This window comes from Notamacropus eugenii, chromosome 3, assembly GCF_028372415.1.
Source record: "Notamacropus eugenii isolate mMacEug1 chromosome 3, mMacEug1.pri_v2, whole genome shotgun sequence".
NCBI classification, from domain to species: domain Eukaryota; kingdom Metazoa; phylum Chordata; class Mammalia; order Diprotodontia; family Macropodidae; genus Notamacropus; species Notamacropus eugenii.
In genome coordinates, this window is record NC_092874.1 from 163522758 (window position 1) to 163541796 (window position 19039).

The following is a 19039-nucleotide window of genomic DNA, read 5'->3' on the forward strand; positions in this document are numbered from 1 at the left end:
TCATTGAAAATTCAGAGACGTAGATGAGAAAGTCTGACACGAGTTAAAATCTGGATGATTAACTTGACACATTGTTACATAGATTATACTTGTGCCGGCTTCAGAATTCTCTCTCCTTTGAATAGTACAATTCACAGGACATCACATCATGATCCAGATCCACATATGAAGACTGGATTCCGAGACCCAGTCTTAAGATTATCTTGCTACAGGAATGAACAGACTTTCTGGGACTGGCAAGTGTTAGTACTGGAAGATAACTCAGTCAGCAGGGGATCATTTGGGGGATTTCGCAGGCAAAACTTTCAGATCGTCAGCCGCTTGAGAAACCTTCACACGGTGGAGCCTGGCCTCGAGCCTGAGCTGCTGCACCATCTTCCTCAAGGCCACGACGTTGGAGCTGCTGGACATGGCGCAAGGAGCTGGGCTCCCGGTGGTTGGGTGGGTGGTGGTCGGTCAGATGTCTTCTCCCTTCCTGGCTTGCTGAGTCTGGTGACGCGCCGCATTTGGTATCTGTTAAGTACCCGAGGGTGTGTGCCCCGGGCTGGGGGGACAGGCGGGGGTGCGGGGAGGGGTGAGGTGCCCTGTGTACACTGCTAAATGATTTTGCACACTGTATCAAATCCTATGGGAGAATGAATTTATTAATTATGGTTATAGCATATGGTACCTTTCTAATTACTATATTTTGGTATTTGATCTGCAAGTTGGATGCTGTCAAACTCAAAAAAAGACCTTTTGGATTCGAGTCTAAAATTTCTCATCTTCTTTTCAAAACTGTTGCAGACATCAGTATTGGTTGCATTATTATGCATGGTTTCTGGAGTTTGAACTAAGTATAGATTTTAATAGCTCTCCAATTCTCTCTCTTTTTATTTAAAAAAAAATTCAAATCTAAGCTTAAGGAAGAAATGTTTGGGTTTTTTTTTTTTTTTTAATGGTTGCCCTTTAGTGGTATATGTTATAGTGTGATGTGGAGATTAGAGTACCTTGATTAATATGAATCCCTTGCCTATGAGTGGGGAGATTTGTTTGCATTTCTGTTATGATAAGGTACTGATACATTCTTCAGCACATTTCATGTATACTTGTGGTTAGCTTGCCTTACTGGTCAGTCAGCATAATCTACACTGAAGCATTTCCAGATTTCTGGTATTTCTAATTTATTCTTGTGTAACTTGCCGTCTTATATTATTAAAGCTTAAAGGAGCATCATTTGGTCTGCTCTCTTGTGTATCAAAATGCTCATCACAATGGTTTCTATTATATTGCCACTTCTAACTCTTGGACTCTAAGGAGAAGCTGTATCACAATAAACAGGGTTCTAACTCTGGTCAGTGTTATCACCATATCCCAATTTGCCACTATTTCAAAGCTGCTGTCAGGCTTTCATATCTACCAGTATATTCTTAGGGCATGCAAAGTCCCCATTCCCCATCATCTTAATTGGCATTACTCTGCTTTTCATTGCACTCCTCCCAGCATTTTATTTTCCTAATTTTATTGATGAGGAAATTGAAACTCAGATAGGTTATTATTGAACTCACCCAAGGTCACACATATAGTGTCGGAGGTAGAATTTCTTCCCAATTCTGAGTCTAGAGCTTCTTCATCATGCTGCTACTGTATTTAGCAAAGTATCTCATAATAACCATATAGATAATTTCAAAAGGCATGTTCCATTAAGTGGATTGTTGAATCATCTGACCCATAAAATGATCATTGTGGAAAGATGCCAACCCAGAAGTCAGTCTGTAATGGAGCTTCAGAGGTCAATCTGTCAATTAACTGACAAGCATTTATTAAGTGAGTGTCCTGTACCAGACTTTGTGCTGTGAAGATATGAAGAAAGAAAAAAAGAAAAAAACCCTGGCCTTGAGGATCTCATATGTAATGTCTGTATGAATATACAAGACAAGCTCTATGCAGAAAAACACAGTAAATAACAAAGGAAAGGCATTATGAACAAGGGGGACTGGAAAAGGCTACCTGTAGAACAGAGGTGCCAAACATACAATTGTGGGCCATATATAGACCACAACACTTCTGAGTGTAGTTCCTATCTGATTTTAATATGTTGATATATTAATAAAAATGTATAAACATATGCTTTCTAAGTCAATATGGGGGAAGGGATGCTTATCAATTTAGTGGCTCTCTTTCCATTTGAGCTTAACACTATCTGCTTTTGGTTATTACTATTCATCACTTTTATTAATGACATAAATGAAAGTGCGCATAGAATGCCTATAAAATTTGAAGATGGCATGAAGGTGGAAGAGATATCTAGATATTAGATGACATAAGACACCAAAAGACTCAGAAGGTTAGAAAGATGTTCTGTATCTAATGAGGTGATATTTTGTAATATAAATGTAAAATATTCACACTTTTATGTGTAATTATCTTTTTTATCCTATTATGGAAATGCTTTTTTATTTTATAAATTAAAAATAAAAAAAAACTACACTAAGATGTAAAAAGAAAATCCTTCATAAAAATGCAGAATGGGGAGGGACATTATTAGACAAGATTTTGTTTTGAAAAGACTTCACAATTTTAGTGGACTGTGAGCTCAATATGAGTTAGCAGTGAAAATAGTCAATGTGACCTTAGATTGCATTAATATAATCAGAATGTCCAGAATAAGGGAAATCATACTCCTCTGTACTACACCCTGTTTAGATCCCATCTGGAGCACTCTTATTTTTTTGTCATTAATTTTCAAAGAGGACCAGTGACATCATGGGTGATATCATGGATTTAAGTGAAGCAGAGTTCCACAAAGTCATAAATCTCACTATCTCTTCCAGAGCTGTGGAAGTCCAATGGCAGGACAAAAGTTAAAATGACTGGCTGTGGCCAGGGATGCAGTGGATGACCTTGGCTTCTTCAATGTCTAATCAAGCTCTAAGAGTCAGTGCCTGCTTCACCTTTCTTCATGGTTGTTTGAACAAATTGTTCTCATTTGCCCCACCCCCATTTCACCAGGGAAATCTTTACACTCTTGGGATAGACATCCCCCAACTCACTGATGGATTTGAAGATGGATCAGTTGCCTTCAACCTGGTTTAGCCTATCTGCAGAGAGAGTTTTCCCAGTGTGGCCATTGTATATATTACAGCTTCTTGGAGCTACAGGTGAGAGTTGGATAGAGACCAGTGGCAGATAAGCAGCCCTGAGAAGTGCTCACTAAGCCTTCACACAAGAGGTGCTAGTCCTCTCTGAACACTCCATAACCCCTTGAGTACTCTTTACTACTGGGCACCACATGTTATATTATCAAGCTAGAGTAGAGAAACCAGAGTAGGGCAATACTTATAATGGTGAAATTTTAAAACATGCCATGTAAAGATCAGTGAAAATAATGGAGATTTTTAGATTCAAAAAGAGAAAAGTTAGGGGAAAATGAAAGCTATTTATAAGTATTTAAAAGGGTATCCTATATAATAATTATACTTGTTTGGCCCCAAAATGAGGATTAATTGGTAGTGATGGCAGATAGGCATATTTTTGCTCAAAAGAAGGATAATACCAGTTTCAACATCTTCTCCCATAGAAATCATAGATTCTGTTACCATATTAAAAAAAAGTAATAAATTTTTGAGCAGTTTTAGTTTGTCTATAGTTTAACTGTCATTCTTTAAAGAATCTGTGAAGAGAGAAAGAATTTCACTGTCATCCAGGAGTTACTTGGTATGAATGAAATAAGACAAAGTGAGGTATAGAAAGAGAAAGAAGAGTTTTTAACTCTTTTAACTCTTAACAATATGAAATCTTATATTAACACTGCAAATGGAACTTTTGAGAAAATCCTTTGTTATCTTTAAAGAGTTGAATGGTCAGGCTGTGTTTCTAGAATTACTAAGTCAATGGTTGTAGTGATGAGGCTGTTACATAGTGTAGTGAATACAGCAATAAACCTGGAGTCAGGGAGATGTGAGTTTAAACTAAGACACAGACATATAGTAGCTAGGACCCTAGGCAAGTCATTTGACCTCTCTGTCTAAATTATTTCATCTGCTAAGTGGGAATAATAGCTTCTACCTCCCAAGATAGTTATGAGAATAAAATGAGATAATGCACTTCGCAAACCTTGAGGAGCCATATGTTGTTATTCAGTCATTTTAGTTGTGTCCAACTCTTTGTGCCCTATTTGGAGTTTTCATGGCAAAGATACTGAAGTAGTTTGCTATTTTCTTCTCCAACTCTTTTTATAGTTGAGGAAACTGAGATAAATAGGGTTTAGTGACTTGCCCAGGGTCACACAGCTAGTAAGTATCTGAGGCCAGATTTGAACTCACAAAGATGAATTTTCTTGACTCCAGGCCCTGAACTCCACTCACTTCACTGCCTAATTGCTCCAAAGTTCCATATAAATGCTACCTATTATTTTTAGTAATAGTTGTTGTAATAGCAACAGCAGCACTAGTAACAGTAGTAATAGTTAGGGTTCAAAAAGACTTTGGCTGGGTCCTTATAGCTTCCAGGCTGTAAATAATGATTTGCCTTTGTTTTATTATTATATGGCAACTAAACTATATAGCCATTAACCTTCATGCTTATTTAAGTTTGGTAAAGAAAGGGGTGACCACCCAAGTAAGGGGGAGGGCCTATTTCTAAATGGGATCTCTCAGAGAATGGTTCTTTAATACTAGAGGCCTTCAAGTCTAGATTGAATGGTCATTTGTAAAGAATGTTTGATATATATTATATTAGATGATCTAACAGTTATAATTTTAGCATGATAATTCAGGTTTAAAGTAAATCAAGAGAGTTTCTGTTGTTTTTGTTTAATGATGATCTCATTTTATTTATATCAAAATTTTCTTCATACATCTCAAGAGACAGATGGATTTTACTGATGGTGAAATAAATTCTTTTACTTATATACTTTAATATTCTTCAAGAGGTGACAGTATCCAATGATATTGAACAAGAGAATCTTTTTTTCTTCTTGCTGTATCACTGGATACGTAAGTTCAGAATGACTTTTACCTTTGCAACTTGACATGGATTTGATCTGAAATAAACAAATTTATATTTTGTTTATTATTTTTCAAGTATAAATAGTTTGTCCAATTTTATACTAAACTTAATTTAGTTTATATCAGCAACATTTCTAGATGTGGCTCTGTTTGGCTGCCTTTCAGTCTCATGGGCAGTATCAAAAAAATACATAAATTATTAAGTTTAGCATCATTGGAAACATGTGCATCTATGTAAAATGCACATACATTCAGTGGCTACCATCTGTGGCTATAGTAATCTGAGCTCATAAATGTGCACAATCTCATATACTGCTTCAAATAAACAAAATCCTTTTGGACAGAAAACCTGATATTGTGGTTTGGGTAGGTACCATCTCATCCTGTCAGACTTCAAATGTGAAGAGTGATAGAATACACATATTGTTTTGGTTAGTTGGCACTTACATTCATTCTTTCACAGACATACTACACTCTTTGGAGAAAACAACACTTTTAAATGTTGTAAAGTGATAACATAAGAACCTTTTCCACATGCAAAAATTAGTCATCATTAGGTTATATGATTTTATTATACCATAGAATATAAAATCTCAGTACTTGGTAGAATGCCAAGCCTCCAATTGATTCTTTGGGGGCCATGAGGGACTGAAAAAAAATGAAGAGAAAGGGGCTATAGAACTCTTAGGGACCACACCTCTATTTTTCTTTGCTACTTAAATTTTGATCCTTCATTCTTTTGATTGTTAGAGAAAGGTATATTTAAGAGTAATAAATAAAGTTGTCACAGTGACATGCAACCAGTATAAGTATACTAAACTCTTTTTGATTCTAAATGAAAGTTCAGAAAGCATTCACTATTTGTTCATTATAAAATTAAGACCTTCATCACCCATTAATGCACATGCTACTTAAGTGATGGATCTCTCCAAACAAAAAAGGCAGATGTCTTTTCCCTTGAATTTATCCTGCTCTCCTTTGCCTTTGTACTTAACCCATGAAAACTAGAGCCAAGTGATCAATTTACTTTTGAACACATTTGTATTTTCAATTTGAAAAGGTTAATTTTGTTCTGTTTGTTTAGCTAAAGTGGATTTTGTGTGTAAATGCAGTGGTTAATGGGATCTTAATCTGTACATACTGCTTTTTCAGTTAATAGAATTTGTGGTATAGAGCAGAGTACTATTCTAGTTCTGAGGTCATAATTTCTGAGTTGTTCTTTTTAACCTCTACAAAGCATAGTACTATGTTTGTGGCACTACTTGGGTGGCAGCAGTCTATGAATGTCTTCAAACCAAATATGAGAGGGCCAATTCAGCCATTTTCATCTTTATGATTGATGTGCCATGGCTGAATCAACCATAAAGTATTCAACATTAATTCCATATATATTGGCTTAAAATTATTTCATATTTGAAAATGCATTTGGAACAAGAGAAAAGGATGGATCCTTTTATAAAATAATTTTTTTTTTATAAAATAAGGTCCATTAAAAATAAGATTTCTATAAGAAACAGAACATAGTATTAACAAAAATACTATAGGAAAGGTGCTCCAAATTGGGTAAACTTTAGTATGAAAATGTCATTCAAAATGGTTAGAACAAATGCAAATTATTGATTAATTGAGATGACTTTTAGTTTTTGTAATTCTGTACTTAACAAAAACAAATATGAACATTTCCATATACATGAAGAAAAACAGAAAAAAGATTGAATGTGAGACTAAAAATTTCTACATAAAACTATTTAACATAGTTAATACATTTAATTAATGTATTTAATAAATTTATGTATTCAGTAATTCAAAGCCATCTTCATCATATGTGTCTCACTCTGAAATTTATTTGTCCTGCTCTGTGCATCTAAAAAATGTTTCAATTATCCTGCTTTGTTTCATTTCTTCTCTTTTTTGAGAATACCCTTTTTCCCACTCCCATAGAGTACCTGTGCTCCATCCTTCCATTTAATTGCAATTCCCCATTGCTTCTGTTTTCATTTATTGTGAGAATATCATTATTTATGTCTTTAGGTGTTATGTTAATATTAATTCCCTGACTACTAGATGATGTCAGTTCTATCATATCAATAGCTAAATTAATACTTATAGGTCATCTAAAATGGTGTACCATCTTCTCTTTTTTGAGGTTACCACTGTTGCCACAAAGATCGAGGCCATAATGAACTGATAGTCATTACAGTCCTCTTCCCCCCTTATTTCCCAGGTTGCAGTGGCCAAAGAATTGATTACTTAGTGGCTAATCAACTGATGGTTAGCCCTTCTGAACTTAACTAAATTAATCCTTGAAAAAAGGTAAATCTGTAACTAGGACTATCTGTAGCCGAGGCCTTTCTAGCATGGTATAACTTGATTGAATTAGCATGAACTTTAAAGATCCAGGGTAATTTTCATGCCACAGTGAATATAAGAGTAGGAGTTAATGATGGTGAGGAGACCTGAGGTCAAATCTTGTCTCCAACACTAAATGTATATCCTTAGTTGAAGTCTCTTCCTGAGCCTCAGTTGTCTTATCTGTAAAAATTTGTATAGCACTTTTTTCACTCTTTACCTTCCACAGTTTCTGGAAAAGGTTTGATAAACTTTAAAGTTCTACATAAATCTGAATGTCTGTTATTAAAAGTAGGCAGTCACCCAACCACTTATCTCTTAGTTCTCTCCAACGACAACGATAAAAACAACAAAAGACCAGTCAAAGCATGATACAGAGAATATCTGTAGAAAGAAAATTTTACATGGTAATCCAATGCCATTCAAAGCATATAAAAAAATAAAATTAGCATTGAGATAGCTCCTACATGTCATATATTAACATCACTCAGGCCCATGTTCCTATCACTTCATTCCACCTCAAGGAAGACTTTCTAAAGACAAGGCAGAGTTATGAGAGACAGCATAGCTGCTAAAGGTTGCAGTGAGGTTTAAAGAACTTGAATCAGATTTAACAGTCCATTACCAACATGTGTACATTACAAATCCAATTAATGCTAATATGTGTACTCCTTTAAAGAACACACACCCCTGTGAAATTGGTAGAACATCTGAAACTCTTTATCTTCCAAAATTTTATTTTGCTACCACTTTCACCTTCCAAGAAGCTAAACATTTCCTTGTGTTTATGCTTCTAACAGTGATTTGACATTTTATTTAAACAAACTTCTTTAAAAGTAGCTAAGGATGCAATTGGAACTTTTAAATTTAATTTAAAATGACCCTGGTGTTAGGGGTGAAGATGAGTAGGAAACCAGCCATTCTGCTGCTGAAGAAAAAAACATTTTGTATTCTCTCTCTCTCTCTCTCTCTCTCTCTCTCTCTCTCTCTCTCTCTCTCTCTCTCTCTCTCTCTCTCTCTCTCTCTCTCTCTCTCTCTCTCTCTCCCCTTCTCTCCCTTGATTTTTGTTTTTGTCTCCCTTCCTCCCCCTCAATCTCTTCTTTCTTTCTCTGTCTCTCTGTCTCCAGTTGTTTAGTGAACATTGATTTACTTTGACTCCTTCCCCTATGCAGTAAGGAAGTAAGATGTTTTAATGACATGAAAAGAAACAGTCAATGTTTTGCATGCTTTTATTTTAGAATATCTCACTGCCCTCTGGACCCAGTGATGAGTCTCGTAACATTACTATTCTAGTCTCCCTCCATAAAAGAATGTAGGGACATTACACAGCATTTCTCTTCCTCCTAGTTTGCAATGGGAATGTTTGCCAAAGATGATTATGACCCTGAACTTGGGACTGTGAATGAACCGCAGTTTTGCTGACTATGTACAGGCCTCTGCCATACTGTCTCTGGAGAATTTTCTTAGGCTACATTGACAAGTGAGGAAAGGGCTGCTGCAAATGTCATGGTCTGTAAAACATATTCATGGGTTGACAGATTATTTAATTTTTTTTTTTTACTTCTGCAAGGTTGCATGCACAGATATTTCTATTACTTATGGAGAAGCATGCAGATGGTGCTCCATATCATTGCCACTCCATAAAACATGAGTTTGTGAACAAAATGTTCTCTTTGGAGAAGTATCATAGTGAGAGTTCTTCGGTATTCTAAGACTGTTCATGGACTCATAGAAATATAGCATTTGGAGAGCACTTTAGAGATCATCTGGTTCAACTGTCTCATTTCACAGATGAGGAAAGTGAGATCTAAAGGAGGTAAACAATTAGTTGCAGGTCACACGGCTACTTAGGGTTCATATCAGGGACCAGATTAGAGGTTACCTGATTTCTAGTCAGGTCTTTCATCCATTCCATCACACTTCTGTTGTAGGGTATCGAGGTATTATGCTCACACACTATCCTGAGTCCTCCTTGCCCTACAAATAAGGCCTTTGTTCTGGCACTGATAATATCTATTAGAAAAGGCATACAGTTCTCCCTGTCCTGGGTACTTACCGTCTGACTGTTTCTACACTGATTGACTGAGAACTGTATCAGGTTAAAGGGATTAAACAAACAAATTATTTCTGACTGGGGGAATTAGTGACAACTTCCTTAAGTCACTGTGACAGTACGGAATAATGGGGAGGTGATGGCTTTGAGGTCAAGAAACCTTTGTTTAAATACTTCAGTAAACATGTACTAGCTGTGTGACCCTAGGCAATTGACTTAATTTCCCTATGTGTCAACTTTTTTATCTGCACTGTTAGAAAGTCGGATTCAGTGACTTCTTTAGTTCTTTATAACTCTAAATCTATAATCTTATAAACTGACATTTTAGACTGTCATAAAAGATAAGGAAGAATATTTTTGTATTGATACTTATTAGCTAGCCTTATTCAATTCTTAGGATGGGGTATTTTACTACAGCAGGATAGTGGGGACAGCTGAAGTCAAATATTTTGCCAAAAGTCTAAGAGATCCTTTCCTACAAGTACAGAGTTCAGAAGAAAGTAGGTTAAAGCTTAGAAAGCATATGTGACAAAGGATTAGTTCAAAGTTCCTGAAATGCTTTTGCTAGAGGTCTTATGATATTTCCCTGAGGGATGCCGTAAATTTTCTGCACACAGAGTCTTGAATTTGCCTTTCCTCATCATAACCATAACCAGTCTACTCTTGGCTTCCAGCGCAGACATTTTCACCACCTGCTCATGTTCAGGGTACACTGCTTAGATGCTGAAGAGGAAGTCCAAATCCCCTGGTAGTCTGAATTTTACCAGGTTATTCTCCCAATGTATGGGGGCAAGAATAGGGTCAACGAGGAGGAAAGGGTAGAATGGGCAGGAATCAAAAATAAGGTCAAAATTTCTTTCCTTCCATTTCCCCCTCCCCAAGTGACTCCTTCTCTGGGACTTGGATGGAAGGCTTCCATATTGCTCACTAAGTCATCTGATATTTTATGTAATTCTTGTCTGAAAGGGCCCATTGTAAGAGATTCTCTCCTTGTTGCCCGAGGGTGATTTTCAGTGCACCACACCTATGTAAAGGGCAGGCAGAGTTGGTGAGAATGAAAGAGGACAGAACTAGGCTTCCTTCCCAAACTTGTTCCAATGTTGCCATGGCTTGAACTCCCAGTCTGGTGAGGATTACTGCTGGTATGTAAAAGTGAGAAACAAATCAGAAATAAAAGCCCCTGTTCTTCAAAAGGGAAGAGGAAAAGATATACTTCCTCCTTGTTCAGCTTATAGCACAGGCTGTGGGTGAACTGTGATCTTGACCCTCTGACACAACAGTAAAGAGCCTCCAGGAATAGGAAAGACTCAATCTGTCCACTTTTTTAAAGATGCAACCTTTAATGACAATGCAGTGAATCAAAGGAGGCTACACCAGCCCATGTGGTGAAGGATCCAAGGCACTTCCATATTTGAACTGCAGGGCAAGGTAATATTCCTCAGCCTCTTCAATCAATCTGACCTAGTAGAAATACCTTTTAAATGACTGATATCTAGGTCCTGCTCCTCACCTCTCATTGACTGATTCAATGCAATGTGTCCTCCCCTGATAATGCCATGAGGTGATTGACTTAATTAACCACCATCCTTACATCTTTTTTTATATGTTGCAAACTATAGTGCTTCTTATTTTAAAGGTCAAATAAAACATATTTGCTTTGGTCCTAATCATCTTTATTTCTTAGGATATTAATCACACAAGTTTAAATTGGAATCTCCTAAGATGCTTCTCTCTCAGGATATTTTCTTTTTTCCCCCTCAAAATATCTTGCAGCTCAACTTCCATAAAAGAAAATTATAAGTCTATAAAAGAAAAAAAATAGAAAAGCAAGGTCTGGAAGTACAAAGAACAAAAAACCAAAAGAAACTTCTTGCAAACATTCTTAAACTTCTGTTATTAAAAAATCATGTATATTATGACTTAACCTGGAAACAAAATCATCCAGGTTTGTTTTTTCTGAATGGCTTCTCTGTATTTTGTTGTTGCTATTGTTTAGTTAAACTATATATTGACCTCTAGTTCTTCCCTTTGCATCACTTCATTTCTTTTTGTACATGCCCTCATGTCTTCCATATTTCTTTGAATTCTTCATATTCGTTACTTTTATGTCACAATAATATATGAGACCATAATTTCACAGGGTCTTATCTTTAAAGCTTGAATAGACCTTTGAGATAAATTATTCCAGCCCCTTTGACACTCAGATGAGGATAATGTAGTCCAGAAAAGATATGGTTTGCCAAGGTCATATAGATCGTAACAAAGCCAGGATCCAAGTCCAGACTTGGATCTCTTACTACAAATCAGCTAATCTTTTCACTACCACACAGTTCCTCCTATAGAAAAGGAGAGAAGGGAATGGTGGTGATGTGGAATCTCCCTGCATGCACAAATGGTTCCATTCCATGCTGTCTTCTCCAGGACACTACCTCCTCTATTATTCCAATTCTTTAATCTTTCTCCTGTCTACTGGTTTCATCTCTGGTATCTACAAACATATCCATATCTTCTTCATCCTCAAAAATCTCTCATTTCAATCAGCCATGCCTACTGATTATAGCCTATATCTCTCCTCCCTTTCATGGATAAATTCTTTGAGAAAGTCATTTACGATCACTGCTTTGCCTTCTTTCCCTCTCATTCTTTTCTTAACCCATCAATTCCACTTTTGACTTCAACTTCAACCAAAATTGCTCCTCTAAAGTTACAAATTATCCCTTACCTGCAAAGTATGTCCTTTTATAAATTCTTAATCTTCTTGACATATTATAGCATTATCAATAAAACAGTATAGTATTAATATAACCACATTAATACCATAATGACTATTGCTAATATTTTTATTCTGTCATGTCCAACACTTTGTGACCCCATTTGAAGTTTTCTTGGCAAAGACACTGGCATGATTTTCCATTTACTTCACCCATTCACTTTGCAGAAGAAGAAACTGAGGCAAACAGGATTAAGTGATGTGCTCAGAGTCACACAGGTAGTATCTGAGGACAGATTTTTAACTCAGGAAGAGCAGTCTGACTCCCTGCCCATCATGCTATACACTCACTGTACCACCTAAGTTGCTAATTAATCTTAATAGCATTATAGATATTGTTATAATTAATGACCTCTCTGCAACCTTTTTATACAATGTATCACAAGTTCTCCTGGACATATCCTCTACTTTTTTCAACAGACTCCTCTCTCCTGGTTCTTCTATGTGTCTGTTCACTCCTCTCAGGTTCCTTTGCTGTATTTTCATCCCATTCACACTCACTAATCATCTGTGTGTCCTAAGACTGTCCTGGATCCTCTTCTTTTTCACGTATACTATCTTTCTTTAATGATTTCATTGGTCCCCTTGGATTCAATTATAATCTCTATTCAAAATATCTTCAGATCTCTCCAGCCCTAACATCTCTTCTGAAGTCCAGTTTCACACTTCAGTTGCCTCTCAGATAACTTTAACTACATATACCACAGACCTCTTAATCTTAGCACCTTCCAAACTGAACTCATCTTTCTCCCTAAAGCCTCTCCTCTTCCTAACTACTTTGTTATTGTTGAGAATACCACATCTTCCAAGTCATCTTGAATTGAATCAAGGTGTCACCCTCGACTCCTCATTTTCTCATCCTCCCATATCCAAAATACTTCTGTCACATGTAGTCTATTCTACATAGATATATCTGTTTCTTTTTTCTGACATTGATATCATTCAGGAACAGGCCCTTATCGCCTTATTTCTGGACTCTTGCAATAGCCTTCTGGTTGATCTCCTCAAGTCTCTCCTCAGTCTGCCCTCTACTCCTCCAACTAAATGATTTTCCTAAAGTGCGGGTCTGACTATTCTTATTTAAAAGGTCAAATAAGACATATTTGCTGACTGATTCAGTGAACACTAATGGCTCCTTATTACTTCTATAATTAAATATAGAATTTATCTGTTAGGCTTTCTTATTAACCTAGCCCCTTCCTAACTTTCTACCTTTATTCATTACTCCCTTTCATATATTCTATGATCCAATGACACTGACCTCCTTGATGTGTCTTGAACAAGATATTTTATCTCCCTAATTTGCATTCTCTTCCTTCTCATCTCTGTTACTTGGCTCCCTGGCTTCCTTCAAGTCTCAGCTAAAATCCCACCTTCTGCAATAAGTCTTCACCAATTCCTCTTAAAGCAAATTCATTTCATAATGCCTGACACATAGCAGGTTCTACACACACACACACGCACACACACACACACACACACACACACTATTAGTAATACTATGATTTTTTTGATTTGTACATGTACCTCTCTGTCCATACAGAACAAAAAGGAAAAAAAAAACTAATGTAATAATGTAGGTAGTGACCATAATAATCTTCCTAATATAATTGATAATAATAATACAACCCACTCCCATCTGTAGAATCCATGCCATGCCATTCAAAATTCCAATTGGATGATCCAAAGAATTGGATACAACTAACAAAATTTGGAAGTAAGAAGAAAAAAATGTGAAAGGAAAACTAGGAGAAGCAAAAAAAAAGGGAAGTGGGACTTGAGCCAATAAATATTAAATTATGCTATAAAACAGTCATTATGAAACATCAAGTATTGGACAAAAATGAAAAATAAACTCAAATAAGAACAAATGGATATCCCATGAGAAATAACATGACAGTGTGTGTGTGTGTTTATATATGTGGATGTGTGTGATTACTGAATTAAAAATACGAATAATTTTGTAGCTCTAATTTTAAAAGTCCAAATTGCTATCTAAAAAGTTTGAATAAATTCACATCTCTATGAGTGGCATATTAGTTTCACTGTTTCCCCACACACACGCCAGAATTGAATCTTATATTTTATTCTATTTTCCAATTTTATAGGAGTACAATGGTATCTCACAGTTTTCTTAATTTTCATTTCTTGGATTATTAAAGAGTTGGAATGTTTTCTTTAGGATTACTGATAAAAAGTTTCAAGAATTTCTTTTCATGTCTTTTGTCTATTTGAAAAATAGTTTGTAAATTTTTATCTATTAATAATTTTGAATGTCAAACTCTTGTCAAATATATTTAAGATAATTTTTTCTAGTCTCTTTCTTTCCTTTGTATTCTAGATAGGCTCTTTACATTATGTAAAAAAGATTTCATTTTCCTGTAATCAGATCGATCTCTAATATCTCTCCTGCTTTCTACCAAGCCAGTGATAGTTGTTACTTTTTCCTTTCCAGAGTTGTAAAAATAACATTCCATTGGACAATTTTAAAAATCATTACTACTTCATAGCATAATTTGAGATCTAAGTATAAAATCTTTTTCTTTTTTGTTTATTAATATTTTTGACATTTTCAATCTGTTTGCCTATGAATTTTTGTCATTGCTTTAAAAATTCCTATAGCCTTCTAGTAATTTTAACAGTATTTTTTACAAGAAAGGCTAAAATCCATTCTAAAACAATTAGAGCTCTATGGCTATTATATTATTTTGTTTTCCTACAGGCATACTAGATTTGAATCTTATCTTTCACTATCTAAATGATTACATTTACAAGTGCATATTCAGAAGAACAAAAATTGACAGTAGCAAAATCAGTCTATGTTTGCAAAAGTTCCTCCAGATTATTGAACAAAATCTGTTTTTTCTTCTTTTGAGGGTTTTCTAATTTGCTTCTCAGATAGAACAGCTTACTTAGAACCAGTTCACTTTCAAAAGGAAGTCTGAAGAAAATGATGCCTTGTAATTGCTTCAGTTACTGCTACTTTGTTCATAGTGTACATTGGTAAAATTTATTTTGAGGGTAGGATGAGACAAAGGTATCTGCAATTAAGTGTGGATATGTATATGTATGTATGTATATGTATGCGTATATATGTGTGTATGTATGTGTATATGTATATATATATATACACACACACATGTACATATATAGACATAGACATTCATACCCGTATGTGTAAGACTGAACTATGCTTATTTCATCCTGTCAACTGATTTTCTGAAGATGGATAGCATCTTCCTTCATAAGTCCAAGTCTTTCCATGTTTTTCTAAACCCACTAGTATGACTTGCACTTGACTCTGTTTTGAGTGAGGGAGGGCTGTGCAGGTCATCAGCCTCACTTCTCCTCCAGAGCCATCTGAATCCAGTGACCAGATATTTGTACACCACAACAATATTCCAACCTCCAATACTTCTGAGATCTTGTCTATGAAAGTTTTCCCCCCAATTTTCTGCATTCCATCTGTTCTTGGCTGCATAGATTTTATTTATGCAAGAAAATTTTAATTTGAAATAACCAGAATTATTCTTTTTATGCTTCAACAATCTCTCACTTTATAATATAGCTTAAGGCCTGCTACTGCTGAGTCTGCTTCCTTTACATCTTTTTTCCCTTGGTTTCTTCGAAGTTCCTGACCTTTAATTCTTCCAAATGGATTTTGCTATTATTTTTTCTAACTCAGAAAAATAAATTTTAGTCATTTAATTGGAAGATATTGAATAAATAGATTAACTAGGTAAAATTGTCATTTAAAATTACATTGGCTTTATCTATCCATGAACAATAAATCTTATTTCAATTATTTAGATATGAATTTATTTTTATAAAACGTGTGTTACATTTATGCTCATATAATTCTCCAGGGTCTTTTTTCTGAGATTATTTCCAGTTTATCCTGTACTTATCTTGTTTGTACATAACTTTTGCATTTTGTGTCTGTGAGCCCATTGTACTATGAGCTCACTGACAACAGGGACTATTTTTGTCTTTCTTTGTTTCTCCAATGTTTAGCATAATGCATGGTACATAATAAGCACTTAATAAGGGCTTGTTGACTAACTAATTGCATGCCGTATTTGGGGGAATGTTACATATGGAGAAGACTGTTTGCCACATAGAAACTCCCTTCAGGATGGTAAAACCAATATTTCTTGCTTTATTTTGCTACTGTGGATAGAAAAAAGCCTTTGATTGACTCATTCCATAAACTGTAGATTTATCTTTTTCCCCCATGAATAGAATGATAAAAAACATTTAATAGCTGCTTACTATGTGCCTTACACTGTGCAACATATGAACATACTTTACTACTTCCTTAGAAATTTAGCATGCCTTACAGTTCAAAGTACTTTTTCCTCTTACCAATCCTGTCAGGTAGGCAATACAAATTTTATAATACCTCGATACTTTATGGGATCCATCACTTCATCAATGTGGTCAATCCTTCCATTAGTGGATACTATAAATACACACTTTTTAAAAATCATTGTGATTAATGTGACTGCCCTCCCATAAATATTCAATTGAGAATCCAGCATTCTAGGGGCTTTCTTCTAGGTGATTTATATGTTAGGAATGTTTGTTTGGTGCTCGTACTTTAAATATAATTGTTATCATTTTAAATATAAGGAAAGTGTGGCTCATAGAAGTTGAGTACTTTATCCATTAACTGGTCAACAACTAGTTAATGGCAAAGGAAGAAATGTTATAACCTTTAAAACTAGAATAATATCTTCCATTAAATTGTAAATACATTAATTTTAGGTAATATGTTTTAATCATCTTTTTAATCTGTATAGAACCTAGCATGATACTTGTTGAGTGAATTTGACCTGCTTTTACTTTTTCATCTCTTCTGAAATCCATAGTTACAAAGCTGCCAAAATCTGTAAACCTAGGCAGTCAGAATGGTGATAAAAATATTTATAAAATGGAAAAATGTTATTAAAATTGAATGATACCTTTAGCAATCAATAAATTTTATGCTAGACTGATTTTTATTTTCCATGATACCAAGGGTGTTGCTCTAGTATAGTTAATACCTTTGACACTAGTATATAATTTCTGCATAAAAGCCCCCTCAATATTGCAGTACAGTGAGAGAGTTAGCCTTCCTGCAGTCAGGAAATCTTGAGCTTGAGTTTTCTTCTGAAACATGCTAGTTATGTGACCAAGGCAAGTTATTTAGCTTCTCATTGGGTGAAGTAAATCTCTAAAAGTGCAAGTGCTAGATAAGTTGCTAATTGGCATTGATGGACAGAATTTTCACATCAGGAGTAGGTATCAAACATGTAGTATTAAAATTCATTAACTTTATCTGCCTGAAGGTTTTATATACTTCTCATTTCCTCAATTTACTTCTCAGTAAACAAATTAATGTAACAAATAAAATTAATGTAACTAAAATGAATGGTGGTCAAGTTTAATTTAAAAGCTGGCACTCTTTTACTATGCTAATATCATGGTAAATTGCTAGTCCAGTCTCACATATTGAAAATACAAAAAGTGATTAGTTTTCTCCCATTCCTTTCTCTTTATCTTACAAGTGGTTATGAATATTTTTTTTGTGATCAAGACTATCTATTTAGCATTATAGTCCTTTGACATGTGTTATTCAGCTTTCCTACTGTAAATATCCTTACCCACCAACTTGGTTTTATGCAATGGGCTATTAAACATAAAGCTGTTTCTTTTGCAAGTTAGCTCAAGGGTTTAGTTTCAAAAGGATTTGGATGTGCCCTTTTTTCCCCATTTATTATATATACCATATTATTTTGAGTTTGGGAAAAAATGAAATAGTCATTTCATGTTACAGGTGCAAGTTGTAATAACTTGTGGTTCTTCGACGTCAATCGACAAACATCACGATATTTATTAAAAAAATAAATCCAGTTACGTATCCTAAATGTAAATAATACATTCAGCATACATTTTATGCCCTTTCCTTTCTTTACTTATATCTAGAATTAACTATAAAGAAAAGCGGACTTGGCTTCCCTTTGGATGGTTTTGGAAGGACCCATGAGAACATAGCTATAGCTTTTGTGGTAGATGTGGTAGTCTAGGGTTTTGGGGGCATATAGTAATGTGCTGTGATGGGATGGTGTTTCTGGCTGCAAGGAGCAAGAGAAGGCAGCCAAAAATAAGTCCATGATACTGATTTTCTTCTGGCCTTCAACAAAGAAGGTTCTTTGCTTCCCCAGCCAAAACTGTATACCAATTTCAATGAGCAGAGTTTAAAATGAAGGTTAAATATGGTTTCATCTTTGGTTATAGGCACATTGGAAAGCTCATGGACAGATGCTTTCCATAGTATATGACATGATTTTTTTGTTAAGTTTATATTGTAGAAATTTATGGCCTTATTAAGATTTATTTAGGCATCACGGTATTCAAGAAAAAGGCTTACAAATCCTTATAAGGATAATGAATTTAGGCCTGTGAACTTTGTTCTCCTTAAAATATGAAAAAAAAAACATTTGAATTATTAAAACCATAATTGTGTTATACTTTTCCTTTCAAACACTACTTAGATAGTTTTTTTTTTAATACAGATGACATCTGTGGGCTCCCTATCCTTTTGGGATGCGTGTTGCCTCTAGGATGGGTGACAATAAGGTTGTTTATTTAATTGATCTTGAACTACTTGACCTCATTTCTGCCTTTTGGGAGAAACTTGGACTAGATGAATCTGGAGCTTCCTTTAAACCCTAAATTCTATGATCCACCAATGTTTAACAAAAAAGAAAATACCCATGTTTCGTTCCCTTTAAACTATGCCTAATTTTAAATTTACATTCACTTTTCACTTGAAAATATTGGCTATCATGACTAGAAACCAAATCTAGCTATTGCCTTCAACAGGGAAAATTATGA

At 35.0% G+C, this 19039-nt stretch overlaps 1 pseudogene; it reads right to left on the bottom strand.

Annotated features, from left to right (window-relative positions):
* Positions 1 to 206: 206 nt before the first annotated feature.
* On the bottom strand, positions 207 to 411 carry LOC140531290 (guanine nucleotide-binding protein G(I)/G(S)/G(O) subunit gamma-5 pseudogene; annotated as a pseudogene).
* Between the last annotated feature and the right edge of the window lie 18628 nt (positions 412 to 19039).